Source organism: Athene noctua, chromosome 6, assembly GCF_965140245.1.
Source record: "Athene noctua chromosome 6, bAthNoc1.hap1.1, whole genome shotgun sequence".
NCBI lineage: Eukaryota > Metazoa > Chordata > Aves > Strigiformes > Strigidae > Athene > Athene noctua.
In genome coordinates this window covers 53,047,937-53,074,797 of record NC_134042.1, presented here as the reverse complement: position 1 = coordinate 53,074,797, position 26,861 = coordinate 53,047,937, and the positions used below count along the sequence as shown (strand labels likewise).

Genomic DNA, 26,861 nt, shown 5'->3' with positions numbered 1-26,861 from the left:
GTCCCCGCATCCCCCCTCCTCCGGGACGGCCCCGCGGGCTGCGCCCCAGCACCGCGGCTCGCTCGGCCCGAGCGCGGGCGGGGGGGCTCCTCCGCACCCGGCCACGGCCCCGCTGCCGCCCGCGGCGGGGGCAGCCCCCGGGCGCAGGCGGGCGCCGGCCGTGCCCGCCGGAGGGTGCCCGAGGCGCCGGGCCCGGGGGCGCGGGGCCCCCGCCGCTGCCCGGTTCCCGGCTGCTCCGCCGCGGGTCCCGCCGCACCCCCGCGTTCCTCGGCACGGGCCGCTGGAGCGGGGCCGGTGGCTCCGCAGGTCGGAGCGGGCTCAGGTCCCCCCCGTGAGGGATCCCCGGGGACAGCCGCGCCCGCTGCGTCCCCGAGAGCCCCCACTGACCGGCCCCGGAGAGAGCCCGGCCTCGCCTCCTCCCGCCGGGACCGTCCCCTCCGGCCAGGCAGGTGCTGCGGCTCCGGCCGGGCGCTCCGCGGGGCCGGGGTGCGGGCAGGGTGCGGGCAGGGCGCGGGCAGGGCGCGGGCAGGCTGCCTGCCCCCGGAGGGTGCGCAGAAGCCGATCCACCATGCAGGTCAGAGCCGAGCTGCCGCCGCCGTCCCTTACCCTCCTCGCGTCTCGGCTCCGGGCGAATCCTGCGGGTGCCTTTGCCGGAGAAACAACCAGGTCAAAGCCCGAGCGCGCCCCGGGGGGGGCTGCAGCAGCACCCCCAACCCCCCCCCCCCACCCCGGGGCTCCCGGCGGGGGCCACCCACGGCCGCGGCGGGGCGAGCCGAGCCGTGTCCGTGTCCGTGCCGGTGCTCGGTGCGGCGGGGGGGCGGCTCAGCCGTGCGGGGGGGTTGGGGGTTGGGGGGGGGGGGAGGCGCCCGGCAGCTCCGTCCCGCCCCGGCGCGGGGGAGGCGGCGGCGGCTGCTCCGAGCTGCAGCGACCGGCGCGGCTGCCCGGGGCCGGGGCCGGGGCCGCGGAGGATGCGCGCAGCCTCCGCCGAGCTCCCCGCCCTGCCCCGCCGCAGCAGCTGCTCCGCCTGAGCGCGGAGCGGCGCGGAGCCGCATGGCCCTGCCGCCGGCCGCCGCTGAGCGCTGCGCGGCCGCTCCGCTCTAGCTGCGCACCCCCCCCGCCCCCCCCCGCCCTTCCTCCATCCTCCTCCTCCTCCTCCTCCTCCTCCTCCCCCCGCCACCCCGGGAGGCGCCGGCCCGGCGGCGGGGCTGACCGCGGCTCCTCGCCCCGTCCGTCTGTCCGTCCAGCGGCAGACCCCCCCCCCCCCCCCCCCCCTCCCCGGGCGCGCCGGGATTACGCAGCGCGGAAGCGGGAGCGTTTTGCGAGGACTAAACCCTGGCGCAGGTACACGGCAAGGTCACCGCCCGGCGGGCGCGGAGCGGGGCGGCGATGCCGGCGGGCTGCGCGGCTGCGTACCCCGCGCCCTCCCCCCGCCTCCCGCCCGCCGCCGGTGCGTCTGTGCATGTGCGCTGCCCCCCGCCGCCGCCGCCCCCCCCGCCGCCCCCCGCCGCCGCCGGAGCCATGGGGCCGCCCGCCCGGGCCGCCCCGGCCGCGGGCACCATCCGCCGCCGCGGAGCCGCTGTAGGATGCGGGTGGTGAGGGGCGGGCAGGCTGCCCGCCGCCAGACCGCGGAGCCCGCCGGAGCCCGGCCGCGGCCGCACCCGCGGGGGAAGCGCCCCGGACGCCGTCCTGCCCCGGGAGGCGCCAGGTAATCGCGGGGGGCGGCGGAGCCCGGCTCTGGCTGCGCGGCAGCCCGCGGTACTTATCCACGGGGAAGGGGTGGGGGGGGTAAGGGGGGGGGGGGTGTCCCCCCGAGCCGGCCCGGGCAGGGCGAGCCCCGCGCCGCCCCTCCCGGGAGGGCGCGGAGGAGGCGCGGAGGGGCGGGTGCCCCGCGGAAGGGCCGCGCTGCCTCCGCTGCCCGCGGGACGGCGCCGGCGGCCGGTGCTGCAGGGCCGCGTGTGCCGCGGAGGCCGCCGCCCCCTTCCGCGCCTTAGCGCGGTGCTGCCGCCGACCGGGGAGCGCCGGCACCGCCGGGGCCCCTCCGCGGGCGCGCGATCTCCGCCGGCGCGGAGAGGGGCGGAGGCGCCGCGGACCCAACCTGGGGCGGCTCCGCTCCGCCGGCGGGGGGGGGCGCGGAGCTCCGGCGGAGGCAACGGGAAATCCGCGGCTCCTCGCCTGCCTCCGCTCAGTAGCCCCGGCTCTCCCGACGGTCGCCCCGTCCCGGTTCCACGGGGCTGGTCCGCGGCATCCCGGGACGCGCCCGCCCCGCGCCCCCCCCCTCTCCGCCCGCCGCGTAGCGAACACCTCTGAGCCGCAGGAGAGCGAATGTAGGACAAGATAAACCCTTTTTTTTTTTTTTTCCTGCTGGAAGGTTCCCGTTAGGGGAGTCGGCAGAGCGGCTGCGGAGGAGCCGGCGGGAACCTCGCAGCCATGTTGGTGTCGGGAGCGGCCGCCCGGGCATCGCGGCTCCCGGCAGCGGGCAGCGGGCGCGGCTGGGCCGGAGGCGCCGGCAAAGCCCCTTGAGCAGAGCTCGGCCGGGGTAAGGCCAGCGCCGCCCTCCGCACCCCCGGCTTCCCCGGGGCAGGGGCCTCCCCGTGGGCCGAGTGTCCCGGGAGCTCGCGGGGGGCGCCGCCGGGGGGCGGGCGAGGCCCCGGGGCTGGGGCTGGATGTCCCCGGCCGAGCGCGGCCTCCACAGCCCCCCGCGGCGGGCCCGGCCGCGTCGCGATGGCCACCGCGCCCGCGCCTTGGCCGTCGGGCTGCCCGGGCGGCGACGGTGTGTCCCTTCGGAGCAGCCTCCGCTCAGCGCGGGGTCGGCAAACGGTGAGACGCGGGGGGGTCCGCGGCGGCTGCTCAGAGCCCGTCTGGTCCCCGCTGTGCGTCCGTGGGTGGCTGCGGGCGCGGAGGGGCCCTGCCCGCCTCCGCCCCGGCCCTGGACGTGTCCGGGCGGGTGGTGCGGGGATGCTGCGACAGGTTCTGCCCCGGCCCCGGGCGCTCGGGGCGGCCCCGGGGCTCTGGCTGGGCTCCCCGGCGGCTGGCAGACATCGCCCGCGGTGCCCGGCCTGTCCTGGCGGGGCAGGTGTGCGGGCGGGGCCGGGGCAAGGCCCGGCCATTTCGCTGCTGATCCGCGCGTCGGGTCCAGCTCTGCCCGAAGAGCCCGAGCGCTCTCAGTGCCCAAACACCTTCCCAATCCACGTTTCTAAATATATTCTGTACTCGAGGGATTATGCATTTGTTTAAATGCATAATAAATGCATTTAAATGCGTAAGACTCTATCAAAACCCCTGCCAGGGCTTGCCAGTTAGGCCTCGAGTCACAAGCCTTGCTAAGAAGCTTCTCCTGGCATATGAGCTCGCCTTTCTGCTTCCAGAAAGAGCACTTGCTGGTCTCACCGTGGCCGTGCAGGCAGCGGCCGCAAGCCCTGGCTATCTCAGCGGCCCAGTACAAGCCCAGGGCTGGGCTAGTTGACCTGTTCACCAAAGCACGTGCAGCGGCCGGAGCAGCTCCAGCCCGCCCCATCCAGCTGAGCCCTCCTGTCCCGTTTGCACCAGGAGCAGGGCTGGGCTCTGTGGCGCAGCCCCGCTCAGGAGGGTTTCCTAGGGCTCAGTTTGGAGTTTTTGTGCAGCTCTTGTCTGGAGAGGTTCCTGTTTGCCACTGAAGGCATGAGGGGTGACAGGCCGCGTTCGGAGGAGAAAGGGTGAGGGGTGGCTGGGTGGGCGCGACAGAATGGGGAACTGGAGATGTGGCAGAGCCGCGTGGCAGAAGGAACCAGATCTTCCCCCGTCAGACCTCGCGTGTGCCGCCGCGGCTGGGAGCGAGGAGGGGCCGAGGCGGGTGCGCGGGGAGGGACGGGCTTGGCCGGAGGGTGCCTGCAGGTGGGAAGGGGGAGCGCCCCGAGGTGCCTGGAGGGCTCGGCCACCTGCAGGGGCACGTGGAGATGTTTCAGATGCTGGAGAGCTAATGGCTTTCCATGGCTGATCAATATTGCCTTGTGCTTTCAGATGTGGTAACAGGTTCAGTTTTATAGAGCAATCTTTTGAATATTCTCTGAGCAAGCAACCAGTCCTGAAAATCGTTCTAATAGCTTTGCTATTAACAGGCCTGCAGAGCCTGAGCCAAATAGAAAAGGCTTGTCTAAGTGCTATTGAAGCGTTCTGGGCCAGGCATATTCCATGCATTAGGGAAGATTTGTACTCCTTTGACCAGACATCACTGAGTGTTGTCTATTTATATGCATCTAAATATATCCTCTGCAGTCTTCAGACTTTTCTAGCTAGTAGTAAAATTACTTTTCAGTATCATGCTATTAAAATGTGCTTGCTGACACTATCTGATGAGTTTTGTGCTAAGAGAGGGGGGTGTGTGCGTGCATCAGTGTGTTTTAAATAAAAGCTACTCTCGAGGTAGTTACCCAAGATGTTTTAGAAACCAAAGCATGTTGTCCATGTGGATGGACAGCAGAAAGAAACATGGTTGAACAGAAGCAATACTGGAGATGTGCCTAAGCCTGGAAAGCCACATCCGAAGTGGTGTAAGGTTTGTTGCTTGAGAGTGAGCCGTTCTGTCTAGAAATATATATCAAATAATCACGTACTCTGCAGTGAAATAGAAACATTTGCTTCTAATTAGTCAGATATACCTTCTGGTACCCCGAAGTTTGAGACATCGTTTTGAAAACAGAGTGACAAATCTCGGAGAAGTAACTTCTCGTTTGCTGGGGGGTGTGGCAGGCCGGGGAGCGGCGGGTGCTGCTGGTGCTCGGGCCAGGCGGCCCAGTCCCGTGGGGGCTCTGGGGTTTGACCCGCCATGGCATGGCACCAGGGAGAGGCAGTGGGATCCTCCTTCACAGCTGAACCTCCCGGTGTGTCCGCGGGAGCTGCGGTGGCAGCCACCTGGGGGGCTGCGAGCGGTGGCCTCGCGGCAGGAGCGGGGAGTGGCGGCTCTCGGGGTCGTGTTTGGGTGTCACAGGCCCAGCGGTGGGGGGTGCCCTGGTTCCAGGCCGTCGCAGGGGTTCCCCCACGCCCTGTGCAGAGGTGAGGCTGTGTCCCCGTATGCCTTTCTCTGGAGCCAGTGGAGGTCCTGCGGGCTCCCCAGGAGGGGTGGAGGCCTCTGATGTTCTCCCGAGTAATGGACGGGATCGCTCTGTGGGTCCTGTGGGTGAGAGCCGTGTCTGTCTGACTGGCCTGCAGCCCGTCATGAAATAGTAATGACCATCGTTTTGTTTTCTGTGGCAGCTCTCCCTGATGGTTCTTGGAGAACTAAGAGAGGCCCCAGAGGGAGGGAGAGGGTGAAGGTGGGCTCTGGGCGGAGCTCCTGGCCCACAGCCCCAGTTGCTGTGTGCCTGGGGTAGCCCGAGGGCAGGTGCTGGCCCCTCGGTCTGGGCTCCGCTGGCCACAGGCTGGCCGCGCGGTGAAGCCATGCGGTGCCAGAGCCGTGGCCTGCCATGGCCCGGCGCAGATTGACCTGGCAGCTGCCTTCGCTCCCGACCTGTCTGTTATTTAGAGGGGTGTCAGGGAGCCTGTGGTGTCCGAAGGGCTCCCGGCCCATGCGTCCCTGCCCTCAGCGCTTGTGTTGCCGTGGAGTAAATAGCTCTGCAAATAATATTTGCGCTGAGCAGGTTTAATAATGCAAAAGATGATCTGTTGAATGGCTAATTCAGGGATCATGGGCTCTCTAACTGCCTAGTGTGGGGCCCGCGGTAGCTGTGAGTGTTGGAAGGTGGTTCCTGATGCTGCGAAACCCGGGTCCAACGCCTGGCCTTTGAGATTGCTCTCCTAGATGAAGTTTCTCACCAGGAACCCTCCCTTAGCAGAACATTTCCATGAAAGCACATGATTATCTAGCTTTGAAGTGGAATATCTTTTTGTTTTCTTGAAGTTTTTTTTTAGGCTTCTTTGTCAAGATCTTGTTGGACTTCTTTTGGGTTGGAGACAGATAAAACTCTTTAGTTTTCATTGCCTCAGCATTGTTACATTGCCAGATATCTGATATTCCCTGGGTATTTATTCCTAATTCTTGGCACTGCCTAGCCTTTGCACTCGGCCAGGGGGGACAGAGAAGCGGGAGGCCTGAGCTTGACACAGGAGTCCACAGCAGCGAGCTGTGACAGCTGCCTGGCCACCGGCTGTAATACAGCAGATGTACAAGGAAAACACTTGCAAGAAGAAAAAGCGTGGTAGAAAAAGTCACACTGAGAGGAAGCCCCGAAATCTGTTCTCAGTACCGTGGTAATGGTGCTGCTGGTCCCAGGGTTTGGGATGGGATTTCTTTAACAACACTGAGAAGTGATGCAGAGATGTTCTGCTGCACGTGGGTGAGGTGTGGGTTAAACTCCGCTGGGTTTTAGCCAGAGTTAAGAGTTTACCTGTTATGTGAGATCTCTGCCCCAGCAAAGAAAGGCACGTAGAGCTGGCAGCGCTGCTGGCGCTCTGGTAGCTGCGTTGTTTGTGTTTTCACCAACGCACTTCTAAAATACTTTAAGTAAAGACCCCCCAATACGGCTCCGTGGGAGCAGGTCTGAGTAAGGCGAGCAGGATTTGTCGCCTTGTCAGCTGTGACTCAGTGGTTCTGCCGGGTACGTGGTGTTTCACAAGAGAGCCTTCTTCTATTCGGGACCGTGATTCAGCTCTGCTGCGCTGCACAAAGCTGTTTTTGCCGTGCTGTGGGCAGATTTGCTGTGCTTGGGGCTCTTCCTGACACGTCAGCGTTGCATCTCCTCTCCACTGGAGCCTGGCTGCGGCAATGCTGCTCTCATGGGTCGGGACCAGGCTCCTGACTGCTGCTCTCCCCCTGCCTTGCGCCTTGGCCACCGCCGTGGCCGCTCTTGGGGATGGCCGGCTGTTTGCAGGCATGCGGGAAGCACTCTGCGGACCAATGGCGCCCTGGTCAGGTGAGCGGCGGGACCCCGAGTGCCACGACTGGCCTGGGCAAGCTGAGACAGAAAGTGAGCATCTTCCACCGCTGTGGTGTAAAGAACCGGGATGAGAACAGTACGAGCCCTGGTTCAGGCCCCAGTGGTGTTCGCCAGCACGCAGCAGCCAGGTGTCTTGACGTGTTCAGCCTCCAAACAGATGTGTCCTTGTCCCCAAGCACCCAGTGGGGATTTCACTCAGTGTCCTGTTCGGAGGGGGCAGTCTCCTTTCCGGTACTCTTACACAGAGCCCCCCTCAACGTGGGCATGCACCATGATGCCCCACTTAGGCCTCCCTTCCCTGCATCCCTGGGGCAGCGAGGAGCGCCCAGCCGGGGTCTAAAGCATGTTGGAAATGCCCACGGAGCCATGGTTAGTGCTCTGCGACATCTCTTTGGTTGTCCGAGGTGCGGTTGGCTCCGTGGCAGGCAGACAAAAGGTATTCCAGCTCACGTGTTGGTGAACAGAAGCACGTGCGTGGCCACATATGTGTGTGGTGCTGCGTGAGCGCTGCGCTCCCGCAATGAGCAGCTCAGTGCAATGTTGCCTTCACAACTGTTTTTGCAATTAAAAGTTGCAGAGCAACACTCTTGTCTTACCCTGGTGGTATAATGCAGTCTTTCAAACAGTTTTTTGAACAGTTTCTTCAGGAAACTTCAGTGCCCCGGGGTGTAATTCCTGCACCTCAGCGCCGTTCGGGCGCAGTGCTTCCGCTGGAGCCATCTCGGAGCTGGCGCGGGAGCCCAGAGCGGCTGCTTGTCTCGCTGCGATCAGCGCCCGGTGGTGTAAGGGCGGTGTAGTCCCGCTTCCAGGCCCGTGCTTAACGTACCCCTGTGGGTTTAGCTCTGTAGGTGAATCGCCCTCCGGCAGTCAGTAGGACTGTCCCATGTGTCTCGGGGCGTTCGTGGCTCTGGGCCCTCCCAGATTGGCTGTGCCACTGCCCTCGATACTGCGGCCAGGTGGGATCACGCCTAACGTCAGCTTAGCGTCACGCTTAGCAAAGCCTGCGTAGCTGTGTCCCTGCTGAGGCGGGGCGGGAGGCACAGGGCGTTCGCTGGCACCCCTCGGTGTGGAGAAGCTCCTGGAAGTAGTAGAGGAGTTGTGCATGCTGTAGATTTAAAAAATTTAACAGAAAGCCATAAAAAAATCACAGTGCCTAGCAGTTTTCTGGATGGGGTGGGAGGTTTACAGTAAAATCTGTCTCTGTAGAGGTCCCAGCTTGGGCGGAGGTTTGCATTTCCCTGTGTGGTGGCCGTCAGCGCGGAGGGGTGAGGAGCTGGGCCGTGGTGTGGCCTGGCAGGGCCTGCGCAGCAGGCGCGGGGACGGGCTGGGGCGGCTGCCCTGCTCAGCCCGGGGGCTGCCCTCGCCCCGCCACTGGGGGTGCAGAGGGGGGCCTGGGGTGCAGGTGTTGGAGGGGACCTGAGAGCGGGGCTGGCCGCTGCCTGGCTCCCGCTTCCCCCCTCCCAGAGCACCCCCAGCCTGGAGCTGAGGTGGCCGCCAGGGCTGACCCCCGGCCTTGCTGCGGGCACGGGGTCTTGGGGTGTCCCCTCTGACCCCAGCGATGTGCTGGGCCCCAGGGAGCCTCCCGGGGATGGGTTTGCCCCGGCTGACAGCCCCGGTCCAGCGGGTGCGTGTCCTCGCTCGCTGCCTGGCTGGGGACGGGCAGAGCACCCCGCGTCTGGCAGCCGGGCCCGCGGGCGCTGCGGCGCGGGGAATCTGTTGGATTCGTTATTGCCTGTTACTGCCCTGGGTCAGACGCTCTGTTTCTAACTCATTTTATTTAAGAAGCATTCTGCGAGCAAACACCTTCTGTGGACTGAGGCAATCCCCGTGTCCTTCCCTGTTCATAGATAAATGATAAATACCGTGGAGAAAGGCACAGTAGGTCAGGATGGATGGTTACAGCTGCCTGCTAGTTCCAAATGAAGATTGTATTAATTTCTGAGGAAACAAATTAGGGAAATAGTTTTAAAATTAGCTTTACTAGTGTAGCATTGTGCGGTATATAAAAATGACTAAAAGATGAACTGCACAGGTAAATGCCCTTTGATTGCTTGCACTGCTCAGCCACGGGACCAGCAGCGGCTCCGTTCGAGCGTCGCAGACCCTTGCTGCTCGCGTACGGGCTCTGTTATTGTCTTCTGTGGTTTCACTGAAGGGTACAAAGAGCTGAACTGAATAAGCTTAATTTCTTCTAAGAAACATTAAATAAGCCTATATACAGACCCTGTGAATTTATATTTAAATTGCATCTGGAAAGTTAAAATAATAACAATAAATAAATGGCAGTAATGAGGGGTGAAATTGTGGCAGCAGGATTTGAGACTTGGAGTGTGGTGGAGAGGCTGGACATGCTCTTGGCCAGCTGAAGTTCAGGCCATATATGAAATCAGACACCCAAATGGTTCCCCGATGGTCAGTAATGGTGCCTTGATTGGTTCTGAGGATGTGAAGAGTGGTGAGGGATAATGAGAGGATAGTGAAGGGCCGCGGCATTACAGTTACTGCATGAATCGGTAGAATCGCTCGTACTCCGAGGGCACAGCGTGTGTCTCTTGTAGTGCTGGACACGGCAGATCCAAACCAAACCCCTCTGTGGAGCAGCATACGCATCCTGCTGTGAGCGACCGGCACCCTGGGCGGCCCGGCATGGCTTGGCACAGCCTGGCATGGCTCGGCATGGCCCGGCACGGCTCAGCATGGTGCTGGGCAGCGCCCTGTCCCTCCTCGGCCTCCGGTGTGGCCAGCAGTGCCAACGTCAGAAGCAGTGAGGAGTGTGCAGGTGCAAATCCGGAGTTTTCCCACAAGAGGCTTGATCCCAGCTGACATCTGCCCGTGCGTGACGGTGTCTGGGTTAAGCTGATCTCCCTCTGCCAAGATTCCGCTGCCTGTTCCGTGAGCGCCACGGGCACAGTCTGGGCTCACATCCGTGTTAGCCAGTGGTGCGGAGCCCCAGAAGAGGATTTTTAGGGTGAGACGGTGGGTGGTGACACCTGGTGTCCCCACCACGTGTGCTGGGAGTTAGGTGGGACTTGTCTTGGTGAGCTCTGATGGAGCGGACACGGACGAGGGGAGCAGGGGGGTCGCGGCCCTGCCCTGTCCCCGCGTCTTGCCTGGCAGGGGCCGGCTCTGGGGTCACCCCCGTGTGCCGGGATGGGCAGGTAGCCCTCTCCCGTGGCGGCTGGGTGCTGGTGGCGGGTGGCAGAGCGGGGCTGGTGGGGCTCCCTCGCTGGCTCAGCCCCAAGCCAGGCGCCAGCGTACGACACTCCTTATCTCTGCAGCTCAGAAATGCAGCGCTCAGGGCATCGTGATGGATTTGTGACACTCCCCTTGGGACTCTGTGCTCATAAACCAATTAAAGGATTACATCGTTATAATGTGGAGAGTATTCTTTGTTTATTAAGTAATGCAGGTATAATTCAATTAGTGACAGGCTGACCTGCTGATGTCAAGATGTGGATGCCAGCCAGGTCAGAGTCTTGAGCTCGACTTCCCAGCGTGGCGGCCACTCGTGGGTGCCCCCCAAGCCAGGACGGTGGCAGCTGAGGGGAGCAGCCGCCCTTGGGGAGCCCTCCCTGCCTTGCGCAGAGTCGGGGGGATGCCAGGCCAGGGGGAACGCTGAGAGATGTTGTTGTGGTTTGAACTCGGCCAGCAGCCCAACACAACCCAGCCGCTCGCTCGTCCTCTCCCTGCCCAGGGGACGGGTGGGGCCATTGAGGGGTAAAGGGAGACTTCTAGGTTGAGATAAAAACCAGTTTAGTATTTGTAATAAAATAAAACCATAACAGAGAGAACAAACAGGCAATGCACAATGCGATTGCTCACCACCCACCCGCTGATCCCCAGCCCGCTCCTGGCCAGTGATCCCAAAAATCCAAGATCCTGCCATTGCGATCTCAGAAGCGATAGAGAGCCCCCCCCCCCTTCCTGGTCACCCCTCCTTTATATACTGAGCATGACGTTACATGATCTGGAATGTTCCATCGGACAGTTTGGGTCCGGGGCTCTGGCCGGGCCCCCTCCCAGCTGCTTGTGCACCTGCACATGGGCAGGACATGGGGGGCTGGAGAGACCTTGATCTCTTGGTCACAACCGTAAAGATCAGTGTGTTATCAGATTCTGCTCATCCCAGATCCCAACTGAATCCAAAATGCAGCGCTATTCTAGCTACTAAGAAGAAAAATTAACTCTCTCCCAGCCAAAACCGGGACAAATGTCCCAGCACTGGTCTGACCCTGTGCATCATTCCCCTGCCCCGCGCTTGCTCGCTGCCTCCTCTGAGGCCCTGGGTGCGGGGCTGGGGGGTGCAGATGGGGCTGCTCAGGGCAGGGGCTGTGGGTGCGTGGAGCGGCAGTGGGGCAGGACCTGCCTCACCCGGGCTGTCGGAGTGGATGTCGGTGCCCTGCGGGTACCCGGCCGGTACCCAGCCGTCGCTGGGACAGTGCACTGGTTACCATGCGCGCAGGTGAAAACAGGAGAGCTTGTTACTGCTGTGAGCCTTTGTGAAGGGGTTCCAAGCTAGGCTGGGTATTTAATGGTCAGCCTGGCTCAGAAAGCACCGCGTCAGCAAATGGCGTCCAAACCGGGGTCTATCTGGGGGCATGGCCAGTACCCCCGGGGTGCCGCCCTCCCTGGTGGAGGTGCTGGGCCCTTCCCCGCGGCCTGGGCTCGGGAGCCGCTGCTCGAGTGCTGCCGTGTGCCTGGCGTGTGCGTGGGGGCTGAAACATCCGTTGCCTTTGGTGGGTTCCCAGATGCTCTGGGTCCAGCACACGGGGAAGTCCTTTGGCTCTGGGCCGTGCGGTTGCATCCCAGCTGACACGTCCAGGGCCAGGGAGGATTTGGGCAATTCCCCCCACAGCTGCACGGCCCCGGGCTGGGAGGGGGAGCCCCGAGGTGTCTGGACTCGTGGTGGCATCGGCAGCGCCCAGGCTGGGCACAGCCCCACCAGCACCCAGCAGGGAGGAATGGGAATGTAAAAAACTCCTTGACATCGGTAAGACTGTACAGGAGTAACTCAGGAGTAGAACAAAGCTAGTTCAGTGTGTCTGGACATTAGAGTTTAAATCTCACTGAGAGGTGGTTTGCTCCCATGCCGTGGAACTTGGCCAGCACAACTCCAGTGTGTGGTTGGGGCCGGGTGGGTGCACAAGGCATTTCCAGACTACCAGAACTTTCCAGAAAGACCAGTAGGTTTTGCTGTCCAAAATCATGAATACTGGTCAGAAGCGTGCTCTGGTTTTCCGTGCAATCCTGTGACAAAATTAGGCTTCGTTTGCATAGGTCGGGCACAGGTCAGGCAACGCCTCTGTCCTTACGTGCTGAATGTAAATACAGCATGAGGAAAGGGGGTTGTCTGCACATGAGTGTGCAAATACCGAGAGAAAAGCAGCTCACGTAACCTGACAGTGCCGGAGTGATGTAAACACCCGATGGTGGATGGGAATTATCTCTGAGGACCGAAGACTGATTTGTAAACCCTGGAATAAATTGCTCTTATTTTGTAGCACTTACTTTCTCGGTTGCACTTTGCAGGGAGTTTGCTCGTCTGCCAGTTACTGTTCGTCAGAAGGAAAACCCCAAACTGCCAGTAGTCTGGCAGCTGTCTTCCCGGGAAACCAGGCGCAGAAGGTAAAATAAATAAGAGCCCGGCGGGGAATGGCTCCCTCTGCCAAAAGAAGTAAAAGGCAGCGGAGGGTGGGAGGGCGGCCCTGGGCAGGTGGGAGGGGAGCAGGCAGAGTGACTGGGGGTGCTGCCCTCCCCCTGCCCTCCCCCTACTGCCCTCGGCCGGGGGAGCAAAGCCTCGGCTGCCAGCCCAGCAGCTGTGAGGTGTTGGGGCGTAAGGGCCCGACTCCCCTTGTAATGGCCCAGCGCGGGAGCAGAGCCGGGACTTTTTTGGGCACAGGGGGAAATTAATGCTGATTTCCCAGTTGCTGTGAGGCCCTTCTGTGGTAACCATGGCAACCAGGCTTCAAAGACAAGGGGTTAAAATACAGGTTTCCTAACTTTGGCATCCGCAGAGGAGACGTCCTTTAAATGCCTTCCCCGGGAGGGTGGGTTCGGGGCTGTCCTGCTCCCGGGGCATGCAGGCGCAGGCAGCACCTCTGTCCGCAGCGCTTGCCCCTCTCAGCACCCGGGACTGCCGCCTTCCCCTACATCTGTAACACTTTAAACCTCCCAGGTGCTGCTGCACCCTGTGAAGCTCAAGCAGCTGCTTCAAATCCTTCCCAAAATTACGGGATCTGAGCCTGTTTCTGTGGAGGGCCCAAGCACCAGCTTGGGATCGCTGTGGCTGGTCGCAGCCTCGTGGCTCCCGGGTGGCGTTTGCCATGAGTCTCCCTGTGCTGGCAGTGATCAGCTCTCCGCACATTTTTCCTTTTCCTGTCCTTGTGTGATGCAGTGTCTTATCTTCTGTTTACCTGTGCCCTGCTGCTGCTTCTAAAATGTGCCATGGGTTAAGGCTGTAACTTTGACATGGCCTTCCTTCCCGTAAAGAAGTTTGTACGCTAATATGGTATGATTGTGTTGCAGTGGGACAGGCTCAAAATACTTCTAAATGTCACTTTGTGTTGATGCATGAGTGGTGTTTCATCATGAAATTAACTGCAAATACACCACCCCTGGGTGTCGGGGAAGGACAGTCTCTGCATGCGGCCAAGATAACGGTGTGTGACTGAGTTAAGGGTAGTTGGAGGGGCTGAAGGGGGGGAGGCCTGGTACTGCTTAACAAAGGGGAAAAAGCCAATGGTGGGAAGTCAGTTCCCCAGCGAATGAAGACGGGAATGGGAACGGCAACCTGCTGAAGTCCCTGGTGATGTAAAGTTGGTGTTACCAGCCTTGTAAATGGCTTCGTCTCGGCTTCTCAGAGCAGCGGTCCCTGCTGTGTGCAGCCGTCGGTCCCTGTCCCCAGCCCCTTGCTCCCCGTGCCCGCTGTGCTGCACCCGGCCTTGGGGCCTGGGGGGCTTCTGTGTGTCCAGGCATTTTGGGCTGCTGAGCTGACCCTGGCTCTGGCTGCCTCCAGCCAGCTCCTGTGCCCGGGGTCTGCCAGGGAGCGTCATCCTCTGGGGCGAGAGCTGTGCTCCCGGGCTGTGCCCGTCACCCTCGGGGACCCCAAAACCAGGGCCAATTCCTGGGGTGGGGCAGGCCCCCAGGCAGCTTGGCCTTTGGCCAGCAGCACCCAGTCCCAAACACAGCCGAGGCTTTGGGTGAGGGGAGGGCGAGTGAGATCCCAGCTGGGTGGCCGCGGGTGGCCGAGGCTTGGGCTGCACTTGCACCGGTGGGGCTTCCACCATGGCCCTGAGCACAGCGGGGCTGTCCCGCTCCGCGGGGCCCTGGAGGGCTCACAGAAACTCTTCCCGCGGTGTCGGACTGGCTTTACTCAGCGGGTTTCCAGGGAAGTCTGAGCACATGCTGGTGGTTGGCACAGGCTCTGGGGCAAGAGGGAGGAGGAGTTGTTGCGTGGCCCTTTCGTGTCCGGTCTTGGTGGGCTTCCTTCTAAACCTGGCTGATGGGGGGGAGGAGGAGGAGTGTGGTGGGAGCGCCCTGGAGTGTGGCAGTGCCTGTTGGGGCGATGTGCTCCCATGTCCCCATCCTGCTCCCGTGTTCCTGTCCTGCTTCCATGTCCCTGTCCTGTTGCCATGTCCCGGCCTTGCTCCTGTGTCCCTAGTCCATGTCCCTGTCCTGTTCCTGTGTCCCTGTCCCATGTCTCTGTCCCGTGTCCCCCCCCTGCAGCCAGGTGTATCCCTCTGCAGGAACCTCCCGTGTGTCAGCCCGCAGGTCTCGTCACCTGTGCGGGGGTGATGAACTCATGTCTCACGCAGTGCCCGTTTCAGACCAGCGTGTTCCCGCGGGTGACCACAGAGGACGGAGCTGATGGCTGAATCCATCCCTGCCGGGCGGGGGCCGCTCTGCGGTATCCTTAGACGTGGTTCCTGAGGGGCACCAGCCTTCCAAACGGAATCCCTTTGCTCTGCAAGAAGTCTTCTCCAGTGTACTTCCAGGCGCGCCGCGGTGGGTGCATGGGCTGGGCGTCGGTATGTCGGAGGGAAGTTGCACACCCAGACGGCTCTGTACGCCCAGGAGGTGCAGTGAGGGCCGGGGGAGCCGGTTCAGAGAGTGTGTGAAGGGAAGGCTGCCAGGGCATCACCGGGAGGTGGTGCTTCCTGCTTTGGGGATTTGTTTGTTTGTTTTCCCGTGTGCGTATGTAAATGAGAGTTTAACTGATTGCCAATAGCGGAGTAGCACATTCCCCTAATTTAAATGGGTAAAGCAGAGGGAAGCCTTGCCCTGTTCCTTTCTGATGGGGTGAGCTGTCTCACGCTGGTGCTCTGCGGAGTGAGAACCCCCAGTCCCCCCGGGTCCTCGCCAGGGGCCCGGCAGATGAGACGCGCTTGTGCTGCCTGGTGCCGGCTCACCTGGCAGCAGGACCGGAGGGTTCCCCTTCCCTGGGCACCTCCTGGCAGCTCTCCCCTCATCGCACACTTGGGGGCTGCTCCTCTCCCAGCAGCTCCGGGGTGGCACCGCTGGGGTTCGGGCTGCGATGGACCGGGCGCTGGTGCCCCCGGGCGCTCCCCCTGGTCCCTGTCGGGGTGACGCTGGGCGGGTGCTGCTCTCCGGGGTTGGTTCTGGGCCCGTGGCTGTCAGAGCCGAGCAGGTCCTGGTGCCGGAGCAGGGACATTCCTGCCGCTGTGGTGTCCGGGGCTCACCTCAGGAGCTGATGAGCTTGTGCTGCTTCTTCTGACGGGGCCCTGGGAGCTCTGCGGCTGCTCCCGGTGATGCTCGAGAGGTGCTGGCCTGCGGCTGCTCCCGGTGATGCTCGAGAGGTGCTGGCCTGCTGCTGCTGGGTATTTCTGTGCCTCCGTGGTGTTTCATGGTGTTTTTCAGTGACTAGACAAAAGCAAACCCAGGGGTCAGCTCCTGTCCCGTGGTGTTTCCAAGCCAGTGCTGCTCAGCCTGGGCAATTCCATCCTTACAGCAGATCTGACCGGGGGGGCTCAGCACCCGTCCCTGCGCTGGACCAGAGCCCCCTCGCCGGGCTGGCAGGGCCTCAGCAATGGGAGGCTCTGCCCGTGGGCTCTGGCCACCTGCAGTTCTTGTCTGCAGAGACCATTTATTTATTGCTTCCTTTTCCCCATACATAGCTACCCCTTCTTTTTTATGTCTTTATCTCTCCATGCTGCTTGTGAAAAGTAGGGAACATGAGGATGTAGGTTACTGCCACAGCACTGTGACTTCCTTTAAAAATAATGTTATTATTACCAGCATTATTGTTGGTTTTTTTTTTTTTTTTTTTTAATATTTCTCAAACACTACCAGGAAGTTTATTCTGGAACGCGTATAATCAGCAGATGCTGCCGGAGGTTGAGGAAAGGTGCTGGTGGCTCCTGGTAGCAGCGGGGTGCTGGTGCTGGGAGAGGGGAGGTGCTGATTCAGCATCCCCAGGGTCGACACTGGGAGGGGGTGTGTGTGCAGCCCCCTCGGGAAGGAGCAGAGGCGTGTCGGGGTCTGGTGGCAGCAAGCAAGGGCACAGCGAGGGGACTGAGCGCAGAGAGGTCATGGCACAGAGGTGTCTGAGCCTGGCAGAGAGCTGCTGGCGGTGGGGGCAGCCACCCGACAGGTGCCGGGCACCCACTGGGTGCCCAGGGGAGCGCAGCGTGGTCCTGGTGTCCTCTGAGAACAGGATTCATGCCCGGCGTGCAATAACCCAATCCTGACACACCCACGAGAGAGATTGTATTTACCCAGGCCCGGGGTGGACATTTCCACCCGCCCCGCGCAGCGACAGCCGGTTTTTGTGCTCCCGTTACACACAGACCCCGAGGTCGGAGCTTTCCCAAACAGGCCGGTGAGCTCCCGGCCGGTCGGTGACTCTCACCCCCGGTCCCAGGCTCACATAATGCTGCTGCTCCTGCACATGCCCAGGGAAGGGGCTGAGCCCGGGCAGGGCCTTGTGACTGCGGGGTGCTTCCCAGGGGCGTAACGAAGGTGGTTCACTGTCAGGGCACTCAGAAGTCCGTTTCGTTGCCAAGTCAATGAATCGAACAGTCACTTTGCCAGGGACTGTCCCAGACATTCTCTTTATGGTCCAGGACGTTCTACCTATTTTCTAGGGTTTGGAGATCGAAGTCTGTCCTTGATGGATTTCTTGTCACTAATCAAGATCATCCTGACCACGCTTCTCCACCTGTGGGGTGACTGCAGCTGCTGGCACAATCACTAATGGTGGCCGCTGGCACATGTGAAGGGCACAGATCACTGGGCCCGGGGGAGCGTGGCGATGGGCTTCGGCCTGCTGGCAGGCGGCGGGTGTGCCGGGGAGGGTCATGGCGGGTGTTAGTTATCTTCTGGGAGAGGCCGTGGCTGGCACCAGAAAATGCCATTTTTTTGATTACAAAATGCTTTGCTCAAAATGTTTCAAGTGTGGTGACTTTTCCTCACACTTAGGACATGTTTTGGAAAGCCTTGCCCCAGGAGTGCGGGTGTTGCGGGGGCCCAGAGTGTGTGGTGCTGTGCCAGACATCCCTGTGTGTGGGCACAGGGCAGCGGCGCCATCCCAGGGCTGCCACTGGTGCTGTGGAGGCTGCTGGTGATACTGTGCCCCTGGCACACTGGGGCGTTCGGGCTCCCTAGTAGTAATTTTGAAGAAAAAAGATTGGTTCTTGTTCAGTTTAGAGTGAAACAAAAGTTGAGCAGCTCTAGCAAGATGCCCTGTTACCAGCTCTGGTCTGCAGGTGGGGGCACGCTGTTCACTTTTTTTGCTGTAGCTGGCACAGATGGATGAAAAACTATGAGAAGTCTGTCAGATCCGCAGGCAGGGACTGTCCCCTCACTGCTCTCCATCCCCTCTGGGCAGCGGTGCCTCCGCGCTGGTCCCTTGGCAGTTGCTGCTCCGCTGCCGAGCGGGAGCCGCCGGCGCTGCGCTGAGGGGAGCAGCCCCCCCGGGTTTGCTGCTTTTCCCTCACTTCCCCCTGGAAATCCGAGGGGCACCTGGGCAGCAGGTGGAGGTGTGGGAGCCCTGGAGGAAGCGGGATGGCGGCCGGGCGCTGCTCCCGGGGCCGCATCCAGCCGCTTCCCCCCCGCCCTCCTCTCCCTCCCTCTTGTCAAGCTCCTTCCCGACGAACCCGCTGGGCTTGGTGAGTAGGATGTGACATGAACCACATCATGGAAAAATGCATTCCTGTGCCTGGGAGCCTGGAAATGAGGAAAAGTGATGCATTTTTAAAGAGGACATTGTGGGGAGAGCGAAGTACCTCCTTTGATTTCTGTGCATAATTTAAGGATAACTCAATTAGCTTCGGTAAAGTCATGCTAATTTACCTGAGGTAAAAGTTTGAGGTTTCTTGTTTCTACAAGCATTTTCCTGCATAATGCTGCTCTTTCTCCTTTTGTGGAAAGGGAACTGCATAATTTCCGTGATATTAATTAAGATAGGAGAGAATTATACCTAAACGAATTCAGTGGAAAATAAATAAGTTTAAGACATGCCCGGACTGCAGGTGAATATCCCTGGCCTGGTCACCGGCTAAGCCCAGGCCTCCGGAGCGGAGCCGGGGGGGTCCTGCTCCTCCCTGACACGGCGGCGTGGCCAAGGGTGCAGGTCACGGAGCCGCTTGGGGTCTGCGTGTGCTTCCCTTCCATTTCTTGTGGAAAACTGTGAGGGAAAGTGTCTGCAGGAAGAGACCCGTGCTGTGGCCCCGGGGCTGAAGGATCTCTGGTCCCTGTGCCGCAGAGCTTGTGGGGGGGTCACGCTCTGCCCCTCTCCGTGGGGGTGTCCCTGCGTGGGGGCAGCCGAGCGGGTGTGGGCAGACCCCTGGGTGCCCCCCGGGATCGTGTCCCCTGGGCTGTGAGGAGGTGCTGGGGGGTGCGTGGAGGCTGCCGGTGCCGGCCCCCACCCGCGAAAGGCTCGGCCACGGGGGCTCCCACTGGCCCTATGTGGAGGGAGCAGCTGACTCTGCTCCGGGGGAATGGGGAGGTGCTGGGGAGCCCGGGCAGCGCCCAGGGACCCGCTCCACCTGTTGAGTTCCCTTCCGCACGTTAGCGAAGGATTTTGTGCTCTGAGGTGGCCAACTGTGGGCTGGGGTGCACCCCGGCTCTGCTACCACCTGGCGTAAGGGCAGAGTCACCTTTTACCCCCCGGAGCGCAGCGTGGGCTCCTGCGAGCAGGGAAACGCGGCCTGGGAGGGAAGGTGCGGGCAGAGGTCATCCAGATCTGCCCATATCCCTGTCTTCTCCCAGTGCCCAGTGAAAGGGGCGGTGGGACAGGAGCGGGGGACACCCTCGGCACTGCTGCGGGGTGGCCAGAGCCCAGCACTGTCCTTGGCCACCCAGGCTCCCGCACAGCTGGCCCGCAGCTGGGTGATGGTGTAAACCCAGCGCGTCCAGGCGCGCAGCCTTGCGAGGCGCCGCCGGGGTGTCCAGCGGGGTGGGTCTCAGCTGGAGTGCAGGTGGGGTGGGGCAGGGCGGGGGTGTCCATCTATCAGCGTTTTGTTTCAGGAGTTCAACAGAAGTCTTGCAACGGCAGCACGGTTGATCAATTTTTGAAGCGGCAATTAAAATCTAAACTTCTTTGCCAAGGCCTTAAGTATGTCTCTTATCTAAAATGCTCAGACACATTGCTGAGTTAAGAACATTAGGACCAAGAGACCCATTAAATTATCTGGCACAGAAGCGAGAGCTGTAAAACCTGCAAACTGACTGGGTCTCACATGGCAGATTCGATGGTATCTTCTTTATACACTAAAATGTAGAAAAGGGGGAGAAAAGTCTTTCAGAGTAATTGCTCTGTGCTAGAAGTTCTGAAAGCGACTAAGGATTTCTTTTTCCAAAAACCTGTGTAAAATATTTTTGATCTTGCCCAGCTGAAGGGAAACCCGCTTTGTTTGCGTATTTTTACTTTTTCTGTCCTACAAGATGTTTGATTTGTCGTCTGGAAAAAGACAAAAAGATACAGCACTGTTCTGTCAGCCCTTCCCCAATTAATTAAAATGATCTGTGATAATTAGGTTCAGAAACTGTTCAAAACTGTAACTCGGAGATGGGGTAAGGTCATAAAAATAATCACCGTACAGCTTCGCCACGTTTCAGTGATGCTGTTCAGCACTAAGCTGGTGTCTTTGCAAGTTCTGAGCTGTGGTTTAGTTAAAGAAACGGGCTCCGTTAAGCCGTAGGCTGCACCTGATAGTCCCAGCCCTGCGCTTAATGACCAGAGAGCACTTGGGACAGCACCGCCCCGGGTAGCCCCGGCAAGGTGATGCGGCAGAGGAAGGAGAAGTGGCCAATTAACACATAAATTAATGATGCACTTGCTTAGGCGAGGACTTGTTTAAAACCGCGGGCCTGGAGCAGCTGTCTGGGAGCTGAGGAGCCTCTGGGGTGCTCCCGGGGAGCCGGGGTGCAGGTGGGACCCCGCTGCCCCGTCCGTCGGGGCGGGGGCTGGGGGGTGCAGGTTCTCCGTGCTTCTCGCTGCCCTTTCCTGAGCCATGTCTCTGCCAGACCATGGTTTTAATTCTCAGCCCTGCACCCCAGACAGATTTCTGCCCACCGAGGGTCTTTTTTTGCGCCCATGTGTCTGTTCTCCAAGGCCAGTGGAAGTTTTCTAATTAAAATGTTAAATAAGCTGGGTCAGGTACCAGGTGCAGAAGGAGAATTACATTTTAGATACAAGTAAAAGCCTGTTCTGAGGCTTGGACCTAACTGCAGGCAAAGAGAGAAATACTGTCGAGAGTGATGCAGAAGAGAAAGAAGTTTTCAGTGATTCTTTCTGTTTGCCGTTTGCAAAGAAGCAGAGAAATACAAACTCACAGAGACAGTGAGGTATTTTCTACTTCTACGGGAACTAAGAAAAAGGTTAAAAAGTGGCAATTTAAAGAAGATGTTTTAAAAGGAGCAGAACTGGATAACTGGTACCCAGGAGTATTAAAATAATTGGCCAAGGAGCTCCCCGAGACGGTAATGATTTATTTTTAACAGATCCTGGAACACTGTGGACAAACCAGAGGCATGGAGAAAGGCTAATGAAAACTGATAGAAAAATTAAATATGATTGGGTCCAGGGGGAGTTGTGCCGTCAGCTCCTCCTGGGACGGATCCCTCTCCTCTCCCTGCAGCCTCCCACTGCCTTCTCTCTCCTCCCACTTGCACGCCCTCACAATCTCCACCTCGAGCTCTTCCCACAGACTTTCCCGCTCCTCTCCTGCCCTTCCTGCTCCCGGAAAGCCAGCATCGGGGTGCGGGGCTGGGTTGGGGCCGGCCGTGCTCGGCCCCTCTCCCACCCCTGTCCTTCTGCTCTGCCCTCCCAGGCTCCTCCACTCTCCCGTCCCTGCCCGCCCTCACCCCTGGCTCGCTGCAGGATGTGGCATTTCTGGGTGTCCCCAGTTCTTCCTTTCGTCCGGGCACGCTCGAGCCGGTGGGGCCGCCCGGGCTGTGCCCCCTGCTGACCCCGCTCCGTGCCCAGCCCAGCTGCCCGTCCCTGCTGGGGTTATCCCCGAGGCTTCAGTCTCGCGGCTTCGCTTTCTGTGTCAGGATGGGGGTTTGTTGTCCCCTCTCCCCCTCCCCAGCCCGTCTCCTCGCAGTCTGTGTTCCTGGGGGGTGGCCCCGCTCTGCGGGCCTTGAGGCTTGAGCTGCCGCACATCTCTCGCTGTTCCTCGTCTTTGTCAGGCACAGCTGGGTTTGTCTGTATCTTGACAAATGTGGGGGGATGATTCCAGCGGTCAGTCCCCCAAACGTGGCCCTGCAGCATCTCCCTGCGCCGTGGCCCTTGGGGAGTCCCAAGCTCAGCGGGTTGGCCGCTGTTTGACTGATGGCGGCGGAGGCGCGTGACGGGGCCCAGGCCCTAATTCCTGAGCTGGTCCCGCTGCTGGGACAAACACCTCCCAGTGTCCTGGGACATGCCGCCGGGCACCCATTGGACAGTCAATCACAGGCGCTAACCCGGCCCAGTGTCCCCGAGGCTGTTCCATGGCTCTCGCCTGCCCTGCCCTTCCCTGCAGAGCAAGGCTTGTCTTTCCACAGACCCTGCAGGTTCCCTGTCTCTGTGTTGCCCAGCACAGCTCTGCTTACACATTTCTCGGGAGCATACCAGGTTTTTGGGGTCGTTACTCTGTGGCCTCCGAATGCACTCAGCTGGCAGTTGTGGAAGGAGCCGATAGGAACTGGTAGCAGAGGCCAGGCACGTCGTTCCTGGCTGCGCCGCAGCGAGAGGCGTCAGGGCCTTCTGCAGCAGGACCCTCTGCCGTGGCCTCTGCGCGCTGACCCTTCACTCCTTCTGGGGGGTCAACTCCCAGATTTTTGAATCTGGTGGAGGCGTCGTCAGTTCTTTGGTGTCACCCCAGGGAGCAACTTGCTGGGAGCCACCAGGACGGGGCTGCTGGCAGTGGCTGTCGGGCATCACAGCCTGCGCCCGAGCACCCTGTGCCCGAGCACCCCGCACTCGCCTGGCTGCCCCCGTCAGACAGCACCGGGCAGTGCCTGGGGCTCAGCACCTCTGCCCCATGAACCCTTTGATTTCTGTCTCCCCACTGATGCTGCCTCTGCTCCCCAATTTGCTGTCTGTCCTGTTTCCAGAGCTCTGCTGGTGCTTCGTGCGGCTCATCATTGCTTTCTTCTGTTGTTTTTCCCTAAATCAGGAAACCATAAATATGTATTTTAGAGCCATCAGTTTCTTCAAGTGTGCGGAGCTCTACCTCCTGCAAAAATCCCAGCAGCAGATTTTGAGCCAAAGGGAAGATTGCAAAAATAGTTTCTCCCTTATGGCTCATTGAAAGTTTCTCTTTTAGGCAAAATTGCCCAACCCTGACAGATGTATCTGAAGTTTTAAAAAATATGGGTCCCAGTATTTCACTGAAGCTGTCATCCTTGGTAAGTAAAGGGAAATACTCCTTTCAGTATGCCTGTTGGTTTCCTTTGGATCTAAATACAGACCGAGACCATCGGTTTCCCGCTGCTGCTGCGTGTGGTCAGGGAGCCCCCGTGCTGGTGTTCCAGTGCTGTGTTGGTGTTTCAGCCCCCGTGTTGGTGTTCCAGCCCCCATGCTGGTGTTCCAGTGCCGTTCCAGGGTCACTGTGTTCCCATCTGCAGCCGGAGGGATGCCCAGGAGCCCCGTCCCTCGCGGGCTCTGGGTACCAGCCACTGGCGTCGTGGTCCCAAGACTCTGGTGCTTTGAATCAGCCTGGGGAGAGGCAGGGAGAGGGACTCAGTCACTTCCACCAGCTGTTCCAAGCTCCCTGCCTCACCCCGTGTCCCAGGGTCCCTGTTGCATCCCGAGTGCCCAGGAACCCGTCCCAGGGGGCTGGGGCTGTCCCTGCACTCCCCCGCCCTGGCACTGCCCGTTGCTGCTGGACACAACCTGCGCGGTGGTGGTGCCGGGGCTGTTCGCTGTGTTGAGTCACGGGGTGCTCCTGCATCCCAGGAATTTCCCGTCTCCTGGAACTGCTTGGAATCTGCTCCAGGGTCAGTCAGAGCCTCTGCCAGGGCCAGTGTCACCTCAGAGCTCCCCAGGCCATGCTGGGAGCAGGGCCGGGGCCGCTGCGGCCCCACGAAGGGGCTACTTGGGCTTCCAGGCAAGATAACGTGGGGGATTAATTAGATAGTTAAGTGCTAACAGCAATTGAAAAGAGGTGTACTTGCTGTATGCCCCTTAAGTTTGAATTTATTAAAACTCCTTTCTGTATGGCCTATTAATTTTTGATGACTTTAGATAAATTACACTCAGCCTGAAAATAAATTAAAATAAGTGCATATAAATCATTTACTATTCTTGGCTTCTGCAAAACAAATTTCCATTTCAGCTCTTGTTGTCCTTCTTTTATTACATGTGTTCTGCTGGAGCACATAATTCGTTATTGTGATGAAAATGTTTTATCTCCTTGAGATTCCCTGGTTTTGCCTTTGAAGTGTCAAGGCTGCTGTATACATGGCGCCTCTTAGGTTGTTTCAGTCGCTAATTTGACCACATCCATTTTGATTTACCAGTTAACAGGCCAGACCCAGATACTAAATAGTACTCTTCCATGAGAGAGTTCTATGGTTTGTACCCGGTATTACTTGACATTAAATTAAACTTTAGAACTTAAAATCCAGTTTATGTTTTATGACTCACATCCACAAGTGATGTTCAGGCAAGTGTAGAGGCAACCCTAATAAATGCCCGTCTGGTTTTAGATCGTTTAATTTACTATATGTTTATGTAAGAGAACTGTGACTAAGAAAAGAATTGGCCTCAGTTAATCCTGCAACGATTGCAGGATATTTTACTGGGATAATAAACGTCCATCTGGAGTAAATCATTGTTAGTTTACTTTTCATTTGATTTTGTAGACTGTGCAGAAGTGGCGCAGTGGAAGGAATGAGTTATTTTTACAGTGCTTGATGAAACCCACAAACTGGGCTTGGAAATCTGTTTAGGATTAACCCCCACTGTGCTCTGTGGTGCTGGTGATCTCCCTCTGACCGTGCCCTTCCCTCTGCTCTCGGTCTGGTGGGGCAGGATGGCTGCAGCGCCCCGGACCTGGGTCCCCCTTGGTGTCCATCCCCTTTTTGGGCACGCGGGTGTCGGTGCATTGAACAACCTGGTACTGGTTTGCCAGAGGTAAACCTTAGGAATAACGTCGCTACATTTTTATCAGAGCATTAAGTTAGGATTTGCCAGCGTTGGGCGTTCTGTATGGTGATGGTCGGGAATGGGTTGTTTCAGGGGCTCAGGGAGTTGTGTGGAGGCTCTGCCAGGCAGGCTGTCTGTCCCGGGGTCCATCCTGGGGTCTGTCCTGGGGTCCATCTGCTCACCCTTACTGGGGGAACTGGGCGGCTCACTGCCTGTGTGTGCCCTCCTCTCTCCTTTAACCACGCAGATGGGTGCAAACGGAGGCAACGAGCTGTTCGGAAAATCTCCCGGGGTGTCTCCCTCCCTCTGGCCTTAACCAGTCACACTTGCAAAGCCAATCCTGCAGGCAGTTTGTGCCAGACCTGGGGTTGCAGTCAGCAACTCGGTGTCCCCCTGCACACTCCTGCCCTCACCATGGGCTCTCCCTGGTTGCAGCTGGCCAGTGCCGGGATGGGGCCCTGTCAGCATCCGGCTGCCTCCCCCCAGCATGCTGCAGCCCGGTGCCCTCCTTCGGCACGTGCCGGCATGCAGGCAGGAGAGCTGGTGCTGTTGGGATGGGCGGAACATTTGGATTTGCTGCCCGCTGTGAGGCTGCTGCCCCGCGCAGACCCTCCTCCGAGGTGCGAGCACTTGATTGCTCACGGGTCCTTCCAAGAGACCTGGCGCCGCAGTGCCCAAATGCTTCACAAATGGTGTTTTTTGGCTCTCCTATCGTAGCATGAACAGCATTGAATGTGGTGAGGTTTGTTTCACTTCGCTTTAGCCCTTGCAGAATGCATTTTGATTAATCAAAACCCATTGTTAATGCTGGCCAAATTTTTAAAACAAGTAGCTGGAGAGGAGCAGACGGAGAAGCCCTTGGGGTCACCTGCCCATGTAAAACCAAGCGCCGTGCGCCCTGCGCCTCCTTCAGCCCGCCTCCCTGCTGCTGGGAGATGTCCCGTCTGTGGCCAAACAGGCCTGAGCAAGGCTTCTCGTTTTGTTTCTCTGAATGGCGAATAGGTTCTTTTTTTTTGTAAAAATAATGAGATTTTCCTTGTGGGAAAACTGAATTTGGGAAATGCTTTTTGCTGTTGAAAGCTGTCGAGGTCGAAGCTTCCCAGCAAGCTGCCAAGCCACCCACAGGCACCCAGAGGCACCCACAGGCACGTGCTGTGGCGGTGGCCGAGAGCGGGAGAGGTGATGCTTGTGAAAAAAGAAAATCAGCGCCATCTATTTTGGGGGGGGTTTGGTTAAATTTTCTGTGGAATTCTGTCATCTGAGATTAAAACTCCCTCAAAGTGGATCTGCGGCTCTGTCAAGAGTCTGTTCTCTCAAGAGTAGTTCTAACATTTTGATTTCATGAACTCCTCGTGTGGAGGAAGAGCCTTGTGACTGCACTTGTTAGTGGGGCCGTTGGACCTTTCCGTGTCTTACCCTCATTTTCACTGGTACAGATCAAGTGTTCAGACTGCGTTTGGGCTGAAGCGTTGGGTCCTGCTGATCCCATTCGTGTCCTGGTGATCCCATTCGTGCCCTGCTGATCCCTTTCATATCCTGGTGATCCCATTCGTGTCCTGCTGATCCGATGCTGGTGCTCACTGGGTGACCTTGCAGCAGTTGAACTCTAACGCTGCCAATCACTGTGGCGTGGCTGTGCCCTCTCCCCGTGCCGAGACCAGGAATCTCACGTGCGGGACTGAAGCTGGAGCAGATGTCCACTTCCCCACTGCTCCGAGGGGTTCCCTGGGCGCTGGGGCCATGGTGGGAGGCCATGGAGCAGCCATTTCCCGGGGAGCTGCAGGCGCAGGGGGCTGCAGGCCAGGGCACCGCCCCAAGGCAGCAGGAGTTTACCATCAAGTCAGTGGCCTCGATCCATCACCGGTCTGTTTTACACTGATGAGATTTTGAGGCAAAGTATTATGCCAAAGCACTCCAATCTTACGGGTTATAATAAAATCAGCAGACAAAATAAGTGCAAGTAGCAACTTGCGAATCATGTTGAGGATCACAATCAATGAAGGCGATAGAGTTGCTTACGGAACAGATGAGCTGTGGGGAGTAAAGAGCCAAACTGCTGCAACACCTCGGTTCTCTTCTGGCACGTGACAGCTCCTACTGCTTGGCTGGCTCCATGGCAGATGGACATCTAGGAATGTGTAAAATTAACAGCAATAATCAGTTTAGTATCCTTGTAATACAGGCCGCGACAGAGGCTCTGTCCTACCGCAGCAAAGCCCCGAGGCTGCTCCTGGCTGTCGGGCGGCTGCCCGGGTGGGTGAGAACCTGCACAGCCCCCACAGCCAGCATGTCCCCCCGTGTCCCTGTCAGCCCCCAGTCTGTGTGGGTGCTCGTGGCTCATGTCCTCCTGCTGGTCCTTTGGC

The 26,861-nt window shown here is 59.5% G+C and overlaps 1 protein-coding gene across 3 annotated transcripts in view; it reads left to right on the top strand.

The window, feature by feature from the left end:
- The first annotated feature begins 936 nt into the window (after window positions 1-936).
- LRFN5 (leucine rich repeat and fibronectin type III domain containing 5) overlaps window positions 937-26,861 on the top strand; it is a 43,092-nt gene continuing 17,167 nt past the window's right edge. For 2 of the 3 annotated variants that reach the window (XM_074909065.1, XM_074909062.1), the window contains exon 1: window positions 937-1,705. The gene's annotated coding sequence lies outside the window, so the exon portion shown is untranslated. The remainder of the gene's footprint in view (window positions 1,706-26,861) is intronic. The other variant, XM_074909064.1, reaches the window with a different exon arrangement.